Genomic DNA, 22,721 nt, shown 5'->3' with positions numbered 1-22,721 from the left:
ACTTTTTAACACCTAAAATCAATAAATATAGGTAAAAACCAAGTCGATGTTTATACTCACTAGTTAAAATAATAATACGATTACATTTTTGTGGGGATCATAAAAATTCAAGTGAATATTTTATAATAATATTGTATATGATGTGGAAGGCCAAGAAAAATTCATGTTACAATCAATATTTTTGGTTTTATGCTGTGAGAAAGACTGGGAGTATTTATATTACTAGAGACAAACAAAATAATATTACAAGCAAAGAGCAGAATAGGTGTATATATGATAATGAATTATTAACCAAAGATAATGGATAATTTAATTCTATGGCTAAAGTTCCTAATGGGGAGGGAGGGATGACTAAAAGTCCTGATTTAAAGAAGGAATGGAGGGAGGGAGAGAAAAGGTAGGAAGAACGCTAACAAATATTTTGGGTATAACTGAATAACACGTAAAATATACTGATATTAGAAATATTTAATATTAGGATAATTATTAACTATACAGTTATTTACCTATTTAATGGAACATGATAGAACTTGAAGTTGATTTTCTGAAACTTGGAAGTACATTTATTTGTGATAAGCAAAATGAAAATATGATTATAATTGTGTATTAGAATGTATACCTTCTGTAATGAGTCAGTTCCAACTCTTAACGACACTACAAGAAGACTGCTACCTATGATTTCAGAGATGGTTAATGTTTCTAGGAGCAGACAATCTCATCTTTCTCTCATGGAGCAGGTGGTGGGTTTGAAATGCTGGCAGAGCAGTTAGTAGTTCAGCAATTAACCCGGTCCTCCACCAGTCCTCCACCAATGTTTTCTACTGGAGGAAAAAATTGATATACATCTTAGTAATTCTAATTGAACATAATTATTCTGATGCAAGAATTTTCTAAGTTAAAAGAGGTTTCAGATATCAGGCACATAAGCCTGCTATTTAGCACTGATGGTTGTGAAATTTCAAGTAGTGGTGAAGAAAGCAAAATGGAATGTGCAATGTGTTATACTGCATTACATATTCCCACTCTTATGGTGAGAAATGGAAAGAAACCAAAATTTACTAACTTGCTTCACAAATCCTCATACTGTAAAAATGTATGCAGATGAGAAATTGCATAAATAAGACAGAAAACTTTCAGTCCTTCCAGTCAGGGGATCGAAACTGGATCTCCCATAAGACAGGCAGGGGATAAGGGAAATATCCGTCAGTGGAGGACATAAAAAATAATAATAATTTATAAATTATCAAGGGTTAGTGAGTGAGGAAGGGGTAAATGAGAAGCTTATACCAAAGGCTCAAGTAGAAAGATATGTTTTGACAATGATGATGGCAAGAGATGTACAAATGTGCTTGACAAAATGGATAGATGTATGGATTGTGGTAAGAGTTGTATGAGCCCCCCCAAAAATTGATTACAAGAAAAGGGAAAAACACCCAAATAGGAATCACATACAGATTATACTATTTGATAAACACATCTTTAAAAAGAAAGACACTGAAAATGAATTTATTGAAAAATTATCTGCCCCATTGTTCTTGACATTCAAAGATTAAATATAAGCCAAAGAGAACAAGTAGCTGTTAGCTCTTCAAGGAATATTTCAAAGGAAATAGGGTGTTACAAGAGCTTTTGTACCTCTTAGATTAAAACACAAACAAAAACAGGCACTGATATATCTGAAAACAGGAAAGAACATTTGCCTTAATATCTATTGACCCATTGGAGGCAACAAGGGTTTCAAGCATAGGAACAATTGTGAGGACAGCAAACAACTTGCTGTGTTTCACCTGTTGTGCTACGATCGCTGGGAATTGAAACTGACTTGATGGCACCAAACAAAAACAACAACAGTGTCTATTTTTGAACTATTTTTGGTGCAATTCTGTCACTTTTCCCATTCATCTTTTGCTTGTTCTCTGCCAGCTCAGATGTAAACATTTTTGCAACACCCTTTTCAGAGCTGTTTTCACTTCCTTGTTCTTCAGACTGTAGACAAGGGGATTGACCAGAGGAGTGACCGCACTGTACTGAACAGAGAAGATAAGCTCCAGAGATGAGCCTGAGGATGGCATCAGGTACCGGATTAAAGATGTTCCAAAGAAGAAGCACAGTACAATGAGGTGGGATGAGCAGGTGGAGAAGGCCTTGCTTCTACCTGTTGTGGTACGGATGCTCAGGATGGAGGAAATAATGTGCGCATAGGAGAAGACTATCAAGATTAGGGTTCCAAGTGCATGAAAGATGGCAGAACAGATCAGGACTGTCAAATTGGTGGTGACCTCAGAGCAGGACAGAGGGAAAAGGGAGGGTAGCTCACAGGTAAAGTGAGACATGAGATGAACCTCACAGAAATCCAAATTGGCAGCAAGGAGGGTATTGATTAGAGCATCCAGGGAGCCCACTCCCCAGGAGGTCCACACTAGACCCCCACACAACTGTTTACTCATGATTTGTCCATAGAGCAGAGGGTGGCATATGGCAGTATAGCGGTCGTAGGCCATCACCGAAAGCAGGCAGACTTCAGTGCCAATGGTGGTAAAAACAAGGAAGACTTGAGTGAGACAGCCCTCTACTGAGACTGATTTTGTCTGAGAGAGGAGGTTGTGCAACACTTTGGGCACAGTGACTGAGGATAAACAAAGGTCTATGAAAGAGAGGTGACTTAGGAAGAAGTACATGGGCGAGTGGAGATGAGAATCCACTCGGATCAGCACCAGCATCATCAGGTTTCCCATGATGGTCACGAAGTAAATCCCCAGAAAGAGCACAAAAAGTAGAGCTTGTGTCGGGCGGTCAGTAGACAGTCCAAGGAGGATGAACTCGGTGATGGTGCTGTGGTTTCCTAAGGTCATTGTAGATGTTCCGCTGGAATAATTCCTGAAATAAAGATGCAGTATTCCCCTAACCTCATGCCAACTCAATGTTTTCACATAATTCTTTGTTTACATATTTGCCTAGCAGCTGTTTGTCTCATTCATGATTTATTTATTCTTCTTCCACATAATAATGTGCCCTTCCCCGTTTGCTTTCTACACAACACCTGAACCATATGATTCTTTCCTTCTGTGACTACTCTATCACAAAAGGCTCTGGTGACAATAATAAAATCATTCAGATGGGTCTATGATTAACCACTTCCAAATTCTTCATCTGGTCTTTGTTTCCATTCTGCAACTATTTTGGTCAACTTAGTTTATATATTTCCTGGAAAGGCATTTGTAATCATTTCTGTTTTCCTCAGACATACAATCATTTCCCGCTCCTCAAAACTTGCCACAGTTTAATATTACTTAATGATAATATGAATATCTATTATGGTCAAGTCCTTTATGTGTCTCTAATACACTCAGTTATTGGAAATGTATGTGGTGCTGTGTAACAGAGCGTGCATATAGATTTCTAATCTACATTTTAATATTAAAAACCAAACAGACACATGATGTTCAAAATTAATAATATTTGTTAAGTTTTCCAATTTGAGCAATATATAAACAAAATGAACCTAAGGTAATTAGGTAGTCTACTGTTCCACAGCGTGACTCTTTTGTTTAAGCAATTTTAGTAGTAACACCTCCCTCTGCAGAGTTTCTGATTTACTTCTGTCTTCCTGGTATACACACTTTAGGAAGTTTCTATTGCGCTCTCAGGCTGGAGAATCAGTGCTGTAGATGAACCTCTAGTCAGGTTAGAGTTGTCTCTGATGCCCTCAGTACTTTCCTATTGCTCTGCTTTGATCTCAAATGCTGACCCAAATCTTCCTTATTTTCACCCTCTTCACAATTTCTGCCCCTCCATTGCATCTACCTTGAACGATTCCTTCTATGCCTCACAAATATAGAAAATAATGACACATTAGGCTACTACCCTCAAGGTCAGCCGCTTGAAACTAACATCCACTCTGTGGGGAAACGATGAGACTTTCTGCTTTTCATAGGAAATTACCGTCTCAGAAGCCCACAGGGGCAATTCAACCCTGTTCTTATGGTCATTGTGAGTTGGAAGCAACTCAGTAGCATTGAGAATTATTTTGATTGTTTTATCATTTTATGCCAATGTTCTAAATATTAATAAACATTCGGCTTTTTATCCCTTTCAGGATTACAATCAATGAGAGGCAGTATTTTAATGGCAGGTAGAAGGAGAAAGCTTGAGCTAAAATTGCAATAGTAATTTTTAGCAACCTGTAGTAGTGGCATTTATTTTTCTCATATCAAGTTGCTTTTTCTCTGGGGTTTGGTAGTGTGGAGGTTAACAATTAAGACCCAGTCATCTATATCACTTTCACTTCCTTAACATATCAAAATGAGAGATGCGTTTATGGGTCTTAATATTTGTTACATGTAGAAAGACTACAAAGATGAAATGGAAAACACATATATACTTTTCTTCCTGAGTAATATTAAAGACTGAATTCAGAAGTAAAACTTGGAGCACATATGAAGGTAGCAGGGAGGGAAAAAGAAAGAGATATGGGCTCAGGTCTCATTTTGCAGTAGGTATGAAAGATTGGCAGAATATTTATCTTTTGCTGTAATACTCAGAACAAGTTGTTTTCTTTTTTCTTCAAGGAGCATCTCACACCTGCTAGCTCATTTCTGTCCACAGCTTGAGGGTTACTTAAAGCCCAAACATGTAATCATCTATTCATTTTATAATTCGATTCATTAAGTTTGCTATCTGTCTTTTAGTTATCTACTGCTTTATCTGTCCCACTTGTCAATTCAGTTCTCTAAGTATCTCTTTTTTTACATTCATCTACTTCTTTAATTATTTATTCCTATCATTATCCAATATTTTATGGATTTACTTTCGGTAAAGCATCCTACTTAAAATAGAGCAAAACAAAAACAAAAAAACAAACAAAAATGCTTAACCTTTCTTGAATCTTTGTGTAAACACACTTCTATGTTCATTTTTTGCTATTGAATTCAGAGCTGATTATACTTAATACTTATTTACTTTATATACATCTAATTTTCCAACTTAAAACCCAGTCTACCACAATGCATTCAGACTCTATCTCCTCATAAGTCCTCTTACTTGTATGCTAATTACTTATTACAGTTCTGTATACATACCCATTTGGATGCTGAATCTAGTTAGAATGAATAGTTTTCCCCTGATACCACCTATTATGACATTTGATTTGGCAGTCTAACTCCACCATAACAAATGTCGTTTCTACTGAGCGAGCCAATGCCTTAGTTCCTGCTCTTCATGTACCTTCCCCCTTTTCTTGTTCAGTTTACTATTCAGCTCTTTTTGACCCCAGATTCACGTTACTGCTCCATTTGGTCTGTAGAATACTTCACAGACCAGGATAATGTTCTAAATTATTTCAGATTCCAGACTTAGGTGCATGACCATTTGGAATGTCAATTTTTCCCTCAGCTTTTAAAATGTTATTCAAATAATCAAGTTTTCTGTATTCCTTTCTAGTAAAATACAATAATGAATTGAACCCATTCACTTTCATGGAAAATGTATTATAATTCATAATTTACTCTCTGAATTTGGTTGAAAATATTTCCATGTTTACTCTCAGTATATCCCTGGTTATAATCTAATTTTTGTTTCTAGCACTTGGCTGAGAAACTCGCGCATATGCATATGATTTTAGAGAATCTGTCAGTTGCAAATTCAATATTTGAAAGCCTCTATTCTATGCTGAGGGCCACACAGCCCATATCAAGGCAAGCATTTACCTAAATTGTGCCATTCCGTAATCTATTTATTCTTGTCCAACTAAAGATCCTCTTTGACCAAAGGAAGACGGACTTTTATTTCATACTTATAGTGAAAAGTAAATACAAATTTCATAATTCTGATTACTTACCTTGCTAAAGAGACACGGTGGTTTCAATTCACATAGAAATCAAAGGTCTATTATGAGATTCAGAAAAAAAGGAGAGAAGAGGGAGTTTGGGTGCTTAATCCAAGAGCAGAGGATAAAGGACTATAACCTAGGATGCTTCTCTGAAGGAGGTACGTGACTTGCTAATCTGCCGAAATAGCTGCGTTCCTGTACTTCTCAAAGAGATCATTACTTGGTATTTTGTATGTGTCTTTGTCAACCTTTATCTTAAAGGGAAATGGAACACAAGATTTTATTTTAGGGCAATTTTAAGAATAAGCTCAAACTATCACTACCAATTTTATGATTTATGGCTGCAATATTCACCTCCGTGAATTTATCCTATGTAAATTAATATAAGCCTAACTCTAAAATTTAATCAATTCTGTGATAAAAGCACTCTGTTGGGTTCAATGATTTGACCTCACTTCAAAAGAGACACATCACTCAGGACATTTGAGGGAGCAATATTTCATAATGCATTGAATGTAAACATGACATTCTGTGATGCAAACACCACAGAAAACATTAATTGTAGAAATAGAGAGCAAGATTGATTAATGAATAAAGATGAGAGAAAATACTAATGCTGGGAGAAATAAATAGTTTAGAAACTAGTACAGGAAATACAAAAATGATATTCCTAATAGGAAAACAGCCCCGGGTTTCCCAGGGGCACCTGAGATGAGGTAGAAGGACCATAACGCTTGAATTTGTGTCCTTGGGAGCAACTTTAACTTACCTCAATATTTTATTTATAATGATCTCTGGATCTTTTCCCCCCTCACCTCTTTGCCTCTAACACATACACTTCAGATTTAGAATAGGAGGAGAATGGAGAATTCTAAATGTCATTTTCAACCCTAATGCATTTTCTCCCATTCTTACCTGGACTTGGAACTTCTCAGCTGTAGGTCTGCAGGTCTCACCTTCCCAGATCCATGCAGAGTTTACCATCGAAGAACTCAACACAAAGTCAGTTAAAAGCTGCAAAAGACACGACCTCGCAGGAGGAAAATCTTCATACACCTTATGGGATATGGAGCTCAGTCTCCAGCACACAGGGAAGTGGAGACCGTGAAAGAGTTGCTACAGAGCTAGACTAAGTCTGGACATTGTTATCTAGATGATTTAAATGAAGTAAAAATCTAGAAGTCTCCGGATAGAAACATGGGGAATTATTAGAGAAACTGAACTTGTTTTTCTGGTACAAAAGTCATCCTTTCACTGGTCTTACTGATGTATAAAAAGTTTCTTTGTCAGGCAATCCATATGGATAGGAACATGAATAATTTTGAAATTTAACTAAAGAAAGAAGAAATATTGATTTTTTTCAATTTACAAAACATAATGAGGGAAAGAAAATGAACCATCCAAGACAGAAATTTTAAGGTTGACCTTAAAATATGTTCTAAAATTATTCTTAGTTCAGCCCCTCTCTCACTCATTGAATTCAGTGAGAAAACAATCAGATTATTAAAAGAGGCATGCGATAGACTTCTGTCCTTCCAAAACCATCTACTAAGCCTTCTCTCCACTCACCTGCCTTTGTGATTATTCATACTGAGGAAAATAATATAAGTGAAGGAGATATAACCTGGCAGAAGGAAGCTAGATTGACTGGTGGAGCTCATTCCCCCAAGGCCACAGTCAAATGCTTAACTTTAAACTTATTAACTAGAAGAGTTGAAATCTGTACAAGACTCTAGGGGGTGCTCACAGATACAGGACATCAACCTTTAAAGCTGAAGCTCTTACACTAAACTCTGAAATGGTGGCCATTGAAAATGGAGAGACTAAAACCTATATTTTATACTATGGGTAATAATCTCCCTAAGTAACTGGATTTCTTATTAATTTTATCATGTAGAATTGATACTTCCATGGCTCAATGTAGGGGGTTCCTCCTTTGCATTTAGCAATGATTTCTTAATATGCAATGATGGGTAGGGTTTTGAAACAATGTTTTTAATCATATTTTTAGCTGCCCTGGAAATGTGATCTATTTTAAATGTATTTATTAAATTTTTATTGTGACTTGAGAGAACGTTTATAGAGCAGTTCATCAATTTTACATTAAACAATTGTATTTAAACTCGTTCATTGCAACACAGTCAATATGCCATCGCTATCCTAAACCCTGTTTCCAGTTTCCATTCCTCATTCTTTCTTGACACTCTATAATTTTTCCTTGGGTAAATGCTACCCTTTTTTATTTTATATTGTTGATTATCCTAACACAAGAGTGTATACAGCTCTTGACCTGAAGGATGACAAAGCACCACAGTATTTTGAGGGTTCTACCAGGTTCTATTTGACTAGTAAGCCTGGTCTCTTTTCTGATTTTGCCTTCTGTTGCGTATTTTTCTCCCAATCTATCTAGGACCTTCTAATGTTGTCCTTTCCAAAGCAATTGGTACAGGTATCCAAGTATCACCTTGGTCTACTGGTCACAGGGTTGTGGACACTGATGTTTACATGGCATATTAGTCCATTGCACTAACTATTTCCATGTATCTTTCCATTTTTATCACTCTTCTTTCCTCAAGATGGGAGATACCAGTAGTTATACATTAGATGGTCACTTATGAGTATACTTCCAATCTCCTTTCCATACATATTCAGACTGAAGTTCTACCCAAGCATCTACTCGATCATGATTACAGCAGGTGTACCAAAGCATCTACCCATAGATCATGCTTATTCCAAGATACTGAATATAACAGTATTTTTTTCTCTTGCTGTAACTCTTACAAATCTCCCATTGTAACTCTTAAAAATATCCTCCCTCAATAATTTTTTGTCAAAAACCTTATGGAATATACCTTACCCTTCACAAAAGTTAACATTTGTCTGCCCTCTAGCCCAGGGTTGGGGGCCATCCAGCCCAGGGATTATATAAGGCCTACAAAAACTAACACCACACATCTCACCCAAGAGAAGCAGTCCCAGCTATCATATTAAGGATAAGTTAATTAAATGTTTAACCAAATATAGAAAGCTAATTTTTAACTTGGTAATGTTGTAGAGCCTCAGAATGATATTATAAATATTCAACTGGAAGTTGGCAGAAAAAAAGTCTCTAATGCCTGTGAGTTTAGCCATTCCCTCTCACCCTGGGTAATCATCAAAGAATGTTTCTTTAATGTGAATGTCTTTTCTTTAACAGTAGGTAGGAGAAATCAATGTAATCCTAGTCTAGCCAGATCCTGAACACAACTCTTTTTTAAACATTCAAGTTCACATTTCTCTTAGACTATCCTATTCATATACATATGACCTTAGACATCTGGCAAGATCAAACCAAGGCCTGGCCTTCTATCAGCCTGTGTGTTTTAGTCTGGGTACTTTCGAAAAACAAATCCACAGAAATTCTTGTATAAGAGAGAGTTGTATATAAAGGTTAAGTGCACATCAAGAAAACATCCCAACCCAGTGCTCCCCAAACCCACAAGTCCAACATAAACCCATTAACCCATATGTCCAACAGCAGTCCATCTCACAAAACACACACTATGACGCTGACTGCAGGAGGAAAGCCAAATCAGTGAACTGTAAGCGTCTTGGTACTGGCAGAGGTCACACAGCTACTCCAGCACCCAGGATTGCAGCTTCTCCTTGGGGGTGTTTTGCAGGAAGTGAGACTTGGCCATTGAAGCAGGGAACTGGCTAAGGCAGCTGTACCCTGGTCTGACCATCACAAAGTAAGAGACCCAAGAACTAGAAAAGTGAGGCTCACTAAGCCATTTATCCCTCCGCCCTTCAAGTAACCCCAGATGTGTTTATCGGCCAGGTGGGCACAATAAATTAACTACCTCACTGTGTTTTTTGTTTTGTTCTGTTTTGTTCTTCTAAGTAGCATGTCTTTTGCCTCATGAAAGTCCAAAAATTCCTTTCCTGTGCTGCTACTTAGCATCCATTGTATTCTTTTGCACCATTTCAGGCATGAATAACCAAAGAAAGTTCCTAAGAATCAAAAGGTTTCACTTATGCTCTTTTCAGGAGCAAACTGAACAAACCACAAGGCCATAAGTGATTTTCTAAAGGAGAAGGAAAATCCACTTCCACCTGATTTCCATGAGGCAGAGGTCAAACAAGCCTACACTCTCCATCTTCGTGATTTGTTTCTCTTGCACCTTGCTCCCATGGAAGTAAGTTGTGTTAGGCTGGGTTGTTTAGAGAAACCAAAAGAAAATATCCATGTATGCTGGATATAGACCACACCCCAGAGGAAACTCTTTTTCAATTGATTATTTCTCATAGCAGATGTCATCAGGAGGTGATTATACATTATATTAATTCCATTATAGGTGACATCTACATTAACAATCCTTGAAATGATCAAAGAATAAAAAAGGAGATATTGTCTGGATGGGAGAGGGAATGCAAGGGATGAACAACCCCCAGAAGAACAAAAACAAGCCATAACCAAAGGTGCAAGATAAGATAACCAATATCAGGAAGTGACACCAGATGTTTGCAGTACAAAGGAAGTCACAAGATTTCTACAAACAGTTCTCAAAGTGGCCAGGCCCCAACTGCTAATTGATCCACTTTCTGGACATTCTTTACCACCCATCTAAAAACCCGTGTTCCCGACTGCTGGGCGCAACTTCCCTGGGCTACTTGCTAACCCACAGAACCTCATCCGGGAGCTTCCCTCTAATAAAGCTCCTGCTGTTTATACTCTCCCTTGTCCTGTCAGCTATCTTTGTCCATCTTCATGTACCTCAGATTACCTTACATTTGGTGCCAGAACCCAAAGGTGTAGGGAGTCTGATGCACCTCCGGCCAATTTTGGGCAAGTTTGGCTCTCTTCCCAAATCCTCCCTGAACTTCTGCCATCAAATTGTGGCTTGCCAAGATTCCGGTTAGTACTCCGCCACCCAACCCAAGGAGTGATGCCCGAAATGAGTAGAGTTTCCAGCCTGGGCACAGAGGACCAACAAACTCATATGGAAACAGAGATTCTCCCAAAGGGGCACCGCAGAAGGGGTTTATACTTCCATCCTAGGACTAAGAGGAACTGGAAATAACTGCCTTTCCCCAAAAAGTGGTGTGACGATAAGGACAGTTTCCTGTGCCTGTGAGTGCAGAACTGGTCATTGAGGTATATAATAGAAGCTAAAACTGATTTTCAATGTGGTCCCAATGCTTTGCCTATGTGTTTACTTCCTAGGGTTTCTGTTGATAACAGGGCTGTTGCCTCTGGGTCTGTCAGTCACTGTGCCTTCAGAATGGACTAGATTACAGAAGTCATTTTTGAGCCTTTTCTACTTGTTTGTGTGCTTTGTGTTTGCAGCTTTGCAGTGTCTTCTCTAAAATCTTCTACTTCCTCTTATTCTTACCCTGAGAAAAGCCCTCTGACCAACTTTCTATTTTATTGGTCCCAGAACAGGTTTCCTTCTTCGGCTTCCATTTTGCCACTCACTGTCTATGATCCCTGTCTGCCCCATAAGTCGTAGATCTGCACCAGGGATTCTTTCCATTTCTGAGAGTCCAGGACTCTCTCCAGGGTCAACGACCACAATCGGATCACCCTTGGAGTTAGCAGGCCCTCCTCACATTCCAGATGTGGATAGGGAACTTGGGGATGCCCTACTTCTGTATTCTTACTTCTACAATCAGAGAGACAATGGGAAGCCAACAATCCAAGCCCCCTAAGGACAGTCCTTTGGCATGTTTACTGGTAAACATTTCCTAATTTGGTCTGGGCCCTGACCTCCGTCCAAAGTGCCTGGTCTTTTTCTATAATCAAGTTTGGCCTCAATACGAATTGGACAATGACTCCCACTGGCCAGAAAATGCACTTTTGATTCTAATATCCTCTGAGATCTTGACAATTTCTGCTGGCAAACTCACATGTGGTCGGAGGTCCCGTACATTCAAGATTTATTTTCCCTCCACTCCCACTCCTCTCTCTGCACCTCTTACCAACCCCTACAAGTGCTCTTAGCTCAATCCCAGGCACCCCTACTCCCAAAGGCCGAGACCACTGCACCTCCAACACACATCCCTTCCCCAGCACTGCACCTATTGGACTCCCTGGAGTCACTCTCTCTTCCCCCTTCTCAGACCCCTCCCTACTCGGCCTCCTCTTAGGCAACCCCCTAGCCTTCTAAACTCCACAATTTCCATCACCAGTCCCTTTGTCCTCTCTCATTGCCAGCCACACCTGTTCCACCACACCCTATCTGTCCTTTCCGTGAGGTTGCGGTTGGCAGAGGGGCCGGTCAGTGTCCATGTACCACTATACCTGACGGACCTCTCCCAAACAGAGAAGGAACTGGGTGTTTTCTCACAGGACCTTACCACCTTTATTAGGGAGTTCTGATACCTTACCCAGGTTTATGACCTATCTTGACATGATATCTACATAGTGTTGGCCTCAAACCTTACCCCAGATGAGCGGGAATGTGTCCTAACACCACTCAACAGCACACAGAGCAGGTCCATTTGACTGACACTACAATGCCAGTGGACTCTCAGGCTGTCCAGAGGGAGGAACCAGGATGGACCTACCAGATAGACACCCCCTTGGGAAGGGAAAACAGGGCTCTCAGAGACCACATGATACAATACTTACTGGCAGGTCTGCAGGCTATCTTCTGTAAGGCAGTGAACTTTGATAAGTGAGGAGAAATCACATGATACCTGGGTGAGCATCCAGCTGCTTTTCTTACTCGCTTGACAGAAGCCATGACTCAGTTCACTAGGCTGGATCCTACCTCCCCAGCAGAGACAACTATGTTGGCCACACACTTCACAACACAATCAGCCCCTGACATTAAAAAGAAACTAAAAAGGCCTAAGGATGGCCCTCGGATTCCTATCCATGACCTGGTGAACATGGCATTTAAAGTTTTTAACACCAGAGAGGAGCAGGCAGACGCTGAGTGGGTATCCCGGGCTCACCTGAGGCTTATTGGCAAGCCTTGGTCACCACCCTGAGGCCAGCAGGAGAGAGGGTTCAGAAGATTCCAGGAAGTAAAAACTTTAATCACCAATCACTGGGATCCTTCCTCAAATGCAGCCAGGAGGGCCAGAAGGGCCACTGGGACCATGGGAGCCCGCAACCCGGAAACCCCCAACAAGCCTTGCCTGGTGAGTGATTAGCAGAGCCACTGGAAAAGCAACTTCCCTTCAGCGCCCCGCCACAAAGGGTCAGTCCCTTCAGACCCCAGCCCACTGTTGGCATTGCTGTGCCTGTGACTGATGACAACTGAGGAAGCCCTGACAGTGACCTGGTAGCCCTCGCCAAGCCAAGGGTAATGATCAAGGTAGCTGGTAAGCTGACCTCCTTCTTGGTTGACAAGGGAGCTGCCTTCACAGTCTCCCCCTCTTTCCCAGGCCCAACCTCTCCTTCCCTGGTCTCCGATATGGGAATAAATGGTAAAGCCTTTGGTTACCCGCCCCCTTGTTTCAGGGTTCCCTCTTTCTCATTCCTTTCTGGTCATGCCTTCGCGTCAATCACCATTGTTTGGGTGGGACTTGCTCTCCAAATTTGGGGTTAGCCTCTGATGGAACCATATGGTTCTCTCTCTTTCCCTGCCCCCCCCCCTTGGCCCCGTTCCACTTTTATTGGTGCCCTCGCCCACCGAGCCCCTGCTAACACCTTCCAGAGCCTCACTGGCTAACTCTGTCAAACTGGTAGTGTGAGACACCTCTAAACCCATGACCCCAACCCACCAATGTCCTGTCTTTATATGTCTTAAAGATTCCACCGTTTGCCCTTATTGACCCTATTTTCCCATATCACTCACACACCGCAGAGATTTAAAGCCCATCATACAACACCTTCTTGCCATCAATCTTCTCACTCCCATCCATTCCCCTACAACACTCCGATTTTTCCAGTAAAGGTAACGGCCACTATTGCCTGGCCCAGGACTTCTGCCTCATTAATGATCCCGTTGTTCCCATCCATCTGATGATCCCTAATCCTTATACCTTACAGTCCCACATTCCCCCTGACACAATCCAGTTCTCTGTCCTTGACTTAAAGGATGCTTCTTTTTACCATTCCCTTGGTCCCTGCATTTCAGCATTTTTTTTTGCCTTTACCTGAAAGGACCCCAAAATGCACACCGCCTCTCAATATTCATGGACTATGTTACCCCAAGGCTTCTGAGACTCACCTCATATCTTCTGTCAGGCCCTTACAGCTGATTTGCTGGGGTGTCCATTCTCACCATCCACCATTCTGTGGATGATCTGTTGTTGTGCAGTCCCTCCTTGGCCATTTGGGTGAAGCACACAGCACAACTCTTAACTTCCTGGCCTCCAAGGGTTATTGGGTTTCATTCTCCAAAACTTGGCTTTCCTGTACCTTTGTCACTTATTTAGGGCTGCACTTCACCCCCACTACTCAGGACTCAGGGCTGATTGGCAATGCACAGTAGACCTCCAAGTCCCTGAGACCTAAGATCCGATATTTTCCTTTCTGGGTTTTGTGGAATTTTTTAGACATTGGATCCCTAACTTTTCCCTTCTGGCTAAATTTCTATATGAGACTGTGGCGCCCATGTCTATCAGACCCCTAGACTCTCCTCAGGTGGTCAGGATGGCTTTTTGCAAGCTTCAGCAAGCCCTTTTACAGTCTCTGTCTCTGCACTTACCTAACCCTAACAAGTCTTTCTTTTTATTTACAAATGAGAAACAGGGCATGGTAGTTGGGTCCTAGTGCAGTCACTGGGACCATCCTATTCTCCAATTGCTAAACTTTCCAAGAAGCTGGACATGATTGTCCGAGGGTGGCAACCATGCCTCTGGGCTGTAGCGGCTGCAGCCTCATTAACCAAGGAGGTCCTCCAGTCAAACTTAGGACAGCCCCTCCAAACACTTTCTTCACAGAGACTTCAGGATATTTTGTCACATCGCTCCTTCCCACTGCTCCTTCAAGGCCTGATGCAGGAAATTCATCACCTTTCCCTTGAAATTCCTGATTTAAGCCTGCATCAAACTCCCTCGCAAAACCCTGCAACTCTCCTGCCACAAGTGCATGTCAGTCCTGACGATCACTCATGTCCCCAGATAATCGAGGAACTTACCCAACCCTGGCCTGGTCTTTTGACCAGGCCTACCCTGACTCTGATTTGACCCAGTTTGTGGATGGGATTTCCTTTGTCGATGCCTCAGGGCAGTGGCAGGTAGCCTATGCCATGGTCTCACTCAATAGAGTCAGGGAGGCAAAGTGCTTTTCAGAGGGCACTACTTCCCAGAAGGCAGAACCTATTGCCCTCACTCAGACCTCCATTTACAAAAAGGAAAACCTTCCAATATATATACTGACTCCAGATATTCTTTCTTGATAGCCCATTATCATGCTGCATTCTGGGAACAAAAAAAAAGAGGGTTCCGCTCAACAAAAGGATCTCCAATAATCAATGGAAAATTAATTTCCCATCTTTTAAAGGCTTTTCAGCTTCCAGCGCAGGTGGCCATTATTCACTACAAAGTCCATCAAGCTGACAATTCTCCCATCATACAGGACAATACCAGGGGTGAGGCCACAGCTAGAGGTCTCACACCTGGCCCCGCATTGTCGGCCCCCATAATGTTTCTTACCAAACCTGAAATCCAACCCTCCTACACCCTCAAGAGTGAGCCACACTGATGGAAAAAGGTGGTAGGACAATGCCAGAGGGATGTATTGTTCTAAATGACAAATTGACCTTGCCTCCCAGCAGGCTGAAGACCTTATTCACCAAATACATCGCTCCACATGTATAGGACCGTAGGCCCTGACACAGTTTTTGCAGCCACGGTTCTATCACTCTGCTTTATTACAAATCATTCAAACAGTCAGTTCTTCATGTGCAGTATGGAAAGCCACTAATGCCCAAGGAGGGCTTAGACCTCAAATACCAACACACCAATTGTGTGGCCGCTTACTAGGTCAAGATTGGCACATTGATTTTACACATATGCCAGCACACAGAGGTCTCAAATTCCTCCTCACCACGGTTGACACCTTCTCAGGGTAGGCCGAGGCCTTCCCTGCCAGATGGGAAATGGTAGATACCATTACCAATATTCTCATTTCCCAAGTTATTCCTAGGTTTGTGTCCCCCAATTCCAATCAATCAGACAACAGGCCAAGCTTTGTATCAAAGATTGCAGAACAGTCTCTTTCACATCAGACATAAAGTGGCAGCGACATATCCCATACAGGCCCCAGCTGCATCAGGGAAAGTGGAAAGGATGAACGGCATAATCAAAAGTTATCTGTCCAAGCTATCGCTAGAGCTCTGAAAGTCATGGGTGGATTTGTGGTCTTTAGCTCTGACCAGTATTCATGTAGCTCTATGCTTCCCATCCTTTTTAAACCTATTTGAGTTGATGTATGGCAGGCCTTTCTTCATTAACCACAACCTACTAACACCGCCTCCTCCTCTAGACAGTTACCTGCCTTACCTCTCTGTCCTAAGACAGTTTCTTAGAGAACACGCTGATTGGTGCCTGCCTAGTATGGACCCAACACAGCCTGACATGCTGGCTGTCAGCCCCGGAGACTCAGTTCTCCTGAAAAAATAAAACGACAACCCTTCCAGCCAAAGTGTAAAGGACTTTACACCATAATTCTCACTACTCCCACGGTGGTTAAGGTACTTTAGGACCCCAACTGGCATAATCTCAGCTGAGTTAAGCAGATGACTCCAAGTCGTGGCCCCTGTATTCCACCCACATCGGGGGGCCCTCTCATATTTGCTTTACTAGGGTACCTCCTGCAAGCCACCATAAACCAAGATAAAGTTTTAAAATCCAAGAGTAAACCCTTTTGTGTGGGAATTCATCATCCATGAAACCAATTGGGCTAACAATGCTACACAAAAACGCATGGCTGGAAAAGATTTTGCATGCCAGCAGGGTGCCAATCACAAGATTCTATCTACTTTCTCCCTGGCACCTTAAACTCAATAGCTACTAGAACCTCCATGCTGGCACTGTGTTTACATTTTAAGAAAATGGAAGGTATTTTTAACACTGGCTAGACATCTATGGTGGATACCCATCCTTCTCTTGCAAAATACACGTAGCACTAGATTAGAGTATGGAGCTCAACTTAAATTCAGCGGGAATTTTTGTAGGAGATGGAAGCGAAACCTATCATCTTAATATCTGAGACCCCTGGGACAACAGATGACTGTCAAGGGTAGAGGGCAAACTATATCCTTCACAGTGCAGTGTCAAGCCCTCTGGCACCTTCAGGAGTCATCAGCAATATGTAAGAGTGCTTCCTGGAAATTTTGATAAATTAGACCAGGAAATACAGGATAATGAACAAAATCTAGCATACCAGTTGCCAGCCATGAATGAATACCCCTGCAAAGTCCACTAGACCCACTAATTCCTTTAGCTGGGTTAAATTAATCCAGGAGGTTACTACACTTTCTAATGCCTCAGGAGTTGACGACGCTTTCTGTTTTCTCTGTGCCTCCCTACAACATCCATTGCTGGCTGCTGTACCCCTGCTGACTTTCTCCCTTTCCAACAAGAGTATCAGCAGCTCAGCTCCTCTATGAAATGTCCCCTTGTATACTCCTGAAAAGAATTTAATTGCTAAATATCCTATGTGCTATAAGCCACCTGTGTTAGTCTGGGAATTTTAGAGTAACAAAACCACAGAAATTCATATGTGTAAGAGAGTTTTATATAAAGGTTAAGTGCATATCAAGAAAACATCCCAACCCATGCTGCCCAAGCCCACAAGTCCAACATTAATCCTTATGTCCGACACCAATCCACAAAATCCTCCTCAATCTCCAAAACAGATGCAATGGTGCCGACTGTAGGAGGAAAGCCATATCAGTGAATGTGTAAGCATTTCAGTGCTGGCAGGGGTCTCCACACGGCTGATCCAGTACCTAGGGCTGCATCAGGGTAAGTCCATATGGCTTTTCCTCAAGGATGTCTTGCAGAAAGTTATCCTTGCCAGCTGAAGCAGGAACTGGCTAAGGCAGCTGCATCCTGGTGAAACCATCATAAAACAAGAGACCCAAAACTCAAAAGGTGAGCCTCACGGAGCCATTTATCTCTCTACCCTTCAATTAACCCCACATATGTTTATCAGCCAGGTTGGCACAATTAACTAACTAACTCACCACCTCAGGCTCCTGGAAACCCAGTGTGTGACTCTACTCATAATGTCCCAGGGACCCTCACAGGCTCCCCAGGTATGTTTTGTGTGTGTGTAACGGGACTCTCACTAAATATATCAATAGTCCTACACCACATCCCAGTCTCCCAGCCACTATAGTATGGCAGTTTACCGTGTATGGACAAGCAGAGTTCAAATGGCTGTGAAATTTAAAACTAGCTTTGTTCCCCAATACCACAGGGCTCTATTCTTATCTGTTCTGGAGAGCCTTAGTTCTGCCTCCTCCCTGGCAGCATTGGGCATTTCCAGTGGGGTATTGGGGCACAGCACACACAAGCACAGAACTCTGACAAACAACTCCAGCTGGTCATGGTCTTGCACCTTCTTGCAGTGCAGCTTATGTCCTTGGCACAGGCAAACCTTAAGAACTGGCATGCATTGGATCTGTTAACAGCTGACAAGGGTGGTACGTGCATGTTTCTGAGAGAGGAGTGCTGTTACTTTATTAATGAGTCTGGGGTGGTCAAGCAAAATGTAAAAGGTTTGAACAAAATGGCTGATGAAATTAGGAACTGGCAGTGGGGAAACCTGTCAACAGCTCCCTGCTTCCAGAAACCCCTCGTCTCTTGCAGAGCCACTATTGATAATTTGCTTTCTGTTACTGTTAGCCCCTTGTCGTTTCAAGTTTCTCCCAAATAGAATAAGGAACATTACCAATTTGACTCTTAACCAACTTCTTTTATACCCTTATAGCCCCCTGTCTACCAAACCCATCCCAGCACACACCAGCTTGTAACCCCTTGTCACTCCCAATGTCAGCAGGAGGCAGCTAGATCAGCTCAAGGTTCCCCTCTGGATGGGAGTGGTAAAGCAAAGGCTTAATAACCCCCAAGACCAAAAGCTAGCCAGAACAAAAACTGCAAGATAAGCTAACTGGTAGCAGGAAATGAGACCACATGATCCAAGTACAAAGAAAGCTGCAAGAAGTCAACAAACAATTCTCGGAGTGGCCAGACCCCAAGTGCTAATTGCCCCACATTCTGGACATTCTTTACTGCCCCTCTAAAAACCTGTATCCCAGACTCCCAACATGACTTCCCTGTGCTACATGTTAGCCCACTGAACCTCATCCGGGAGCTTCCCTCTAATAAAACTACTGCAGTTTCTGCTCTCCCTTTTCCAGTAAGCTATCTTTGTCTGTCTCCTTGTCCCTCAGTTTACCTTACAGATAAGTTTTCTAAAATATTAGAGAAAATAAAATATTCTATTAGCTTTCATTAATGTTAATGACTAATTGAATGTATCACCATAGGAATTTATCATTCTAGAAAGGACATTTAAGAAATAACCCTTTGAGTATATTATTGAGACACTGGCCAGCTAGTGAGATGCTGCATGAGTTCTACAGAAAGCAGAGCTGAAGGAAAATGGGGTACCAATGAGTGAATAGGCTCATAAAGGGAAGGCAGAGATCATTTGTTGCTTATATTAAAAATTATCTCTATAACCTACAATATAATCTATCAAAAATATATTATAGTCCCATTTATCTTATCTATGTGCTTTATTGTGGAATTCTGAGGAGAATGTTTGCTTTCCAGTTACAGACGCAGGGAATATCCAACTTAAATCCACACTTAGCTTAGAATATCCGAGACTGATTCTGGATTGCACCTATAAGTCTGGATTTCCTTGTTCTATCTTAAAAAGCATGGTCCCCTTTCCAGGGCCGAAGGTCCCAAAATAATCTGGGAAGGGCACTAGCAAGACTCCTTTGTGGGTCAGGCAAGAGGAACTCCCCACAGGTCACTAAGGGCTGGAAACTTACGTACTTCAGAATGTTCAGCTCTTTTATATTTCCATCTTTAATTGCAAATGCCAAATCTAGTGCATTACTCTCATTCCCCATGAGCCCCAAGTCTTTCATTCTTCATCCAAGATGCAAATATTTTCTTATCAAGAAGACTAATGAATCAACAGTTATAGGCACACTTTCTAACTTGACATAACTATTTAAGTAATTTTCCCTTCATATGTTTCTCATAGTTGCTGTTTTTGTTAGTTACACCAACACCAATTCATGGTGAGTGCATGTACAGCCAAAGTAAAGACTATTCAGTCTTGTACATGCTCACAATCACCAGAATATTTGAGCCCATTGTTGGAGCCATCATGCCATTACATCTCATGGAGGGATTCTTTATCAAACATAATGTTCAATCTCTAGAATGGTCTTTCCTGATGATATATCCACTGTAAGAAAAGCACAGTTTTGCCATCTTTGATTTAAGGAACATTCCTTCTAGATCTAAGTAAGTCTTCCCTTATCCCACTGTACATAATTCTTAGGCTGATTTATCTGTTGGCATCTGCTGTTATGTAGATTCAGGAAGTTTTTCTCAATGTTAATTCAGAAATGCATTTTTATATGTATTATTAGCCCAATACTCCAATATGGTCTTTCTTTTTACTTTAAATATAGCAGATACTTTCCAAGTATTCTTCTCCAAGGTGTCTTTGCATGCTTGTTCTTTAGACTCTAGATGAGGACATTCAACATGGCAGTAACTACACTAAACTGAACAGAGATCAGCTCCAGGGAGGAACTTGTTTTAAACCTGCGATAGTGAAGCAAACCTGTGCCATAGAATAAGCTCACTGCTGTGAAGTGGAAAAGAAATTAAGGAAAATTAAGAAGGTGTCAAATCCATGTATCATGGTGGAGCATACTATATCTGTGAGTTTGGTGGTGATGTTTGAGCAGGACAGAGGGAAAAGAGAGAGGGCAACTCACCGCTGTAGTGCCTAATGGTATTGTTATCACAGAACTTCAAGTACACAACTGGGAGGAAATTGATTATTGCATTCCAAAAACCCAAGCTGCATGACCCTCAACAAGTTTCAAACACAACTCTGTGCTCATCACTTGGTCATAGAGCAGAGGGTGGCAGAGAGCAGCATAAGGATCATAGGCCATCACTGAAAGCAGAGAGCACTCCGTCCCTGCAGTGAGAAACCCAAATAAGGGCTGAGTCAAGCATTCCTCTACTGAGATGGTTTTTGTCACAGAGAGAAGTTTCTCCAGCATCTTCGGCACGGTGATTGAAGATGAACAAATATCCAGGAATGATAGATTACTGAAGGAAAAGTACATGGGCATGTGGAGGTGAGAATTAGTCCTGATCACTAAAAAGCATCATCAGTTTTCTGTCAGCGCCTGGAGGTATATTTCTAGAAAGAGCAGAGCCTGCATGTGGGGGTCAGCTGAGAACCCAAGGAGCATGAACTCAGGGATGACACTGTGGTTCCTCAAGCCATTTACATAAGTTCTTCCCTAGAAGTAATATGGAAAATCATAACAGTGAAGTTTTTTCAGTCCTCTAGTCTGTCTGCACTTATCAACTTTTTCTTTTTTATTAAAATTATTTTATCAAAATCTATAAATACTAAAAGTTTGGCATCAACCACTTTAAGAGTAAAATTCAGTGATGTTAATTAAATTCATCATGGGGTACTACTCTTTCCATTATTCCTTACCAAATGACTTTTACCACCCAACACATAAAGTCAGTATTTCAACAATATTTTATCTCTCCATTAACCCTAGCACTACCTCTGTTCTACTTCCTAACACTCAATCATATCTCACTGGATCACACCATGCTATACCATATCATAATTAGCTTATTCATTAATCTGTTGATAGGAAATTGGTTTGTTTCTTCCTTTTGGTTGTTGTGCATAATGCTTCAGTGAATGTTAGCGTGCACATATCTGTTTGAACTCTTGCTTTCAAGTTTCATAGGAGTGGGATTTCTTGTTTCTACAATAATTCTATGTTAGTTATCCCCACCCCTATTTCTCCAATAGTGACACTATTTTAAATTCATTATTTTTGTGCCTTATGGATCCAAAATTTCTATTTCTTTATCTGAAAAACCTAGACTCTATTCTTCTCAGTATGACTATGTCCATAGTGGGTGACTATTTATCACTCCTGCTGCTTTGGCTTTCTTTACACATAACTGTTAATCAGCAATACATTTTTAGTTCCTACACTGGCCAGGTTTTATACCAGGTATTTTAAATATAATGGAGAATGATGTATGGTCTCTTTTATCTTAAAGGTCACAATTAAATGAAAAATATATATCAAAAAGTGAACTTAGAAATATTATGATGTTGCCATGGGAATTCTAAACGTGAATGGGGCTTGGGGTTCAGTACTGACTTTCTATTGTGATAGAAAGATTTTGGCGATGATTTTAAGAAAGTCTATGCTTTCCAGAGCCTAGAGAGAAAAGCATATTTATGAGGATAATTCTGAATAGTTGGACTCTAGAATTTGAATCATTTATAGTATGTACGGAGCCACACACAATTTAACATTTTACTACTTTCAGGAATTAAATTAATACTACAAATACTGCTATTGTTGTTGAATCCTAAGAGAGGCTAATGGAAATCACCTATAGATCTATGAGGTAACTGAAGAATGATATTTTGAAATCACTTTGGAGTGTTTCACTTCTGAAACTGAATTATTCTGGATTCAATTTGGGTACTGCCTTTCAGAAGGGGGATGTATGCTATTGTTCTCAATGCAAGATCAGCCATGCTTGAGAGAAGAGGTGTTTGAGAATGAGTGTAACTTTGGAATGTTTGCTGGCATAATTTTCTAGGATGGATGTGTACTTCCTATGGTCTGAGGCACCTGCACAAAAAAATAGGGTACTTGAATGAGCAATGTGCCAGAGCCCAGAGAAA

The 22,721-nt window shown here is 41.0% G+C and overlaps 2 pseudogenes; both read right to left on the bottom strand.

The window, feature by feature from the left end:
• Positions 1-1,854: 1,854 nt before the first annotated feature.
• On the bottom strand, positions 1,855-2,852 carry LOC142451522 (olfactory receptor 8S1-like; annotated as a pseudogene).
• Positions 2,853-20,609: 17,757 nt separating this feature from the next.
• LOC142451521 (olfactory receptor 8S1-like) lies at positions 20,610-21,108 on the bottom strand (annotated as a pseudogene).
• Positions 21,109-22,721: the final 1,613 nt, after the last annotated feature.

This window comes from Tenrec ecaudatus, chromosome 6 (assembly GCF_050624435.1).
Source record: "Tenrec ecaudatus isolate mTenEca1 chromosome 6, mTenEca1.hap1, whole genome shotgun sequence".
NCBI classification, from domain to species: domain Eukaryota; kingdom Metazoa; phylum Chordata; class Mammalia; order Afrosoricida; family Tenrecidae; genus Tenrec; species Tenrec ecaudatus.
The sequence above is the reverse complement of the archived record's forward strand: the minus strand, read 5'-3'. Positions and strand labels throughout refer to the sequence as shown.